Genomic DNA, 2,748 nt, shown 5'->3' on the forward strand with positions numbered 1-2,748 from the left:
ATGGTTTGGGTTGGAAGGGACCTTAAAATCCATCCAGTTCCACCCCCTGGCACGGGCAGGGACATCTTCCACCATCCCAAGTTCCTCCAAGCCCAACCCAACTGGCCTTGGGCACAACATGCATCCTCTGCTTTCCCAAATAATTGGGATTTCAGCTCAAAAAGCAAGAACAACCACAGAGCACTGCCCAGCTGGGGTTTAGGAGGTGTCACCAGCCCCATCAGAGCAGTTTGGGGTCAGACCTGGAGTGTCAGAGCCGGAATTCCAGCCTGGAAACCATCCCAGAGGCACCAACACCCCCAGAGGAGTGTCCTTGGGGACACTGGGAGAGGTGGCACGGAGGAGATGGAGCTCAGGGGGCACCAATGTCACCCCTGACCCTTCCTGGGCACTCAGCACCTCCAGAACTCCAGCAGGACCAGAGAAAAAAAACACCATAAAGCTGCAAACAGCCTGCACTAATTAAAAAAAAAAACTGCACTAATTTACCTGGTTTCTTAGGGAGAGAAGAGAGAAGATTTTTTTTTTTAACTTTTATTTTTTATGGGTTTGTGTTCTTTTTGGGGATGTCTGTCTGTATTGAATAATTTGCTACATTTGTAAAATGTAAGAGGTATATATAATATATGTAAAAAACCCTGTAATTGTTTTCTTTTCAAGATGTTTTTTCTTAAAAAGAGGAGAAAAAAAATATTTTTTCAGGAAAAAAAATCTTTGGAGGCGTCTGGCTCCACCAAACCTTCCCAAGGGAGGCTCTGGATCCCTGCCCTGGCTTCTCTGCCTTTGGACACCTCCACTCTCCTCTCCTCCCACCCCACTGATGGTTGTTTATGCAAAATGTCCCTCACAAACAAACCCTCCCAGATCTGCCCTTGCAAGTGATCCATGAACTTCAGAGTATCTCCAATCCCTGCCAGAACCAGGGAAGGGCTGGAATTTGTGCAAAGAAATCAGAATGAGGAGAAAAAAAGCCTTGCTTGGATCTGTTTAAACCTTGCACCCAGCCCAGCCTTTCTCTGCTTCTGTTTGTGTTCCTTAAACTCACTCACAGGGTCATGTTTGGGTTGGAAAAGACCTTAAGGATCATCCCATTCCAACCTGGCCATGAGCAGGGACACCTTCCATCATCCCAGGTTGCTCCAACCTGGCCTTGGACACTTCCAGGGATCCAGGGGCAGCCACAGCTTCTCTGGGAAATCCATTCCAGGGCCTCCCCACCCTCCAAGCCAGGAATTCCTTCCCAATATCCCATCTAATCCTTCCCAGTGGGAAGCCATTCTCCTTTATCCTGTCCTTCCACCCCTCATCCAAAGTCCCCCTCCAGCTCTCCTGGAGCCTCTTTAGGCACTGAAAGGCTGCAACAAGGTCTCCCTGGAGCTTCCTCTCCTTGAAAAACCCAGAACATTCCCAGGAATTGTGCCCAGTACCATTAAGAACGATCCTAAATGAAGAACTCCCTAATTTTTCCACCTCTCTTCAGCGCTTGGGGCCTTTTCCCAAGGCAGAGCAGTCGGAAGCTTCTGGTGCTGCACCAAACCCTCCAGGGGCCCTTGGAGGACAAATGAGAAGCTCCACAGAGTCTCCAGCGCTTCCCAACCTCTGATCATCATTCCAAGAGGCCACAATTCAACCCCCCAGGTCCTCTGCTGACCCGCAGAGCCGGGCAGGAGCTCCGACCAAACTCTTTCACAAGAAAAATTCCTGTTTGCTGAGCCCAAAGCACTTTGCATGAGCCCTCTCCAACCCCACAGGAATGTAAACAATGCCCGAGCAGGTCAGGCCTGTGGGCCAGCTGGGCTGGCAGTAAATCCCAGAGCTCTTATTTAACAAACAAACACGAGCTGGGCCACTCTCTGAACTCCTTTCTCCTGGAATTCCCTCACCGACCAACCGCGGCGTTCGGGATCCCCAAAGCTCCAACCCTATTCCTCGTGTCTCCCTACGGAGGGAATTTATCCCTGAATTTCTCTCATCCCTCTCAAAATTCATTGCTTAGCCGAATGCAGGGTTCTTTGAAGGACAATTCCTCCTGGTTTCCTTGGAGATCCTCCACAAATCCCATCTTGCAGCTCGTTGGGAATTGAAGTCCTTACAGAAGGAATATCGAAATTCCCAAGCTCAGAGAGCAGCTGCAAGTTCTAGGAAGCTTCTAGGCATAGGAAACTTCCACCAAGAGACACAACCTTTGGGTCAGACCCAAATTAAACTCAGCTCAAGCTTAAAACCAGCCCCTCCCGTGACCTGCAGCTCCTCCTCTTTCAGCTCCAATCACGGGATTGTTTGTTATTTTTAAAAAGCCTTCAATTGGTTGCTTTTCCCCCCCATAATCGACCTGGACTTTTCCCCGAGCACCTGGAATCTTCCGATCACCTCCCTCCCCCCGCAGAAACCCGGCGGAGCTAATCAGGAGCTAATCAGCCTCTCTCGCCCTAATTAGCGGGGGATCGATTTCTTTGTCGGGCGAGATGTGCAAGCCCAGGAGCGACACAAACACAAACACACACACATTGCCAGCCTTACTTCATCAGCCCTGAGCTGCCAGGTGAGGCTGGAAAATCCCTCTGGAAGCAGGAGCGAGCCCCAACAGCCGGAGGATCGGGCGGGAGAGACGCCGCGTGTGCACAGAAAACAGAGCCCGGGACAACTCGTGGGTCGCAGCTTTGCAGCAGCTCCTCTGCCTTGACCTCACACCCCCAAAATCATCCAACTCTGGGACGGGTTGGGTGGGAAGGGACCTTAAAATCCAGC

The 2,748-nt window shown here is 50.8% G+C and overlaps 1 protein-coding gene across 1 annotated transcript in view; it reads right to left on the reverse strand.

The window, feature by feature from the left end:
• ALS2CL (ALS2 C-terminal like) overlaps positions 1-2,748 on the reverse strand; it is a 32,734-nt gene that overhangs the window by 20,399 nt on the left and 9,587 nt on the right. The gene's annotated exons all lie outside the window — the stretch shown is intronic.

The sequence above is a fragment of the Neopelma chrysocephalum genome, unplaced genomic scaffold (assembly GCF_003984885.1).
Source record: "Neopelma chrysocephalum unplaced genomic scaffold, ASM398488v2 Primary Assembly neopelma1_295, whole genome shotgun sequence".
NCBI classification, from domain to species: domain Eukaryota; kingdom Metazoa; phylum Chordata; class Aves; order Passeriformes; family Pipridae; genus Neopelma; species Neopelma chrysocephalum.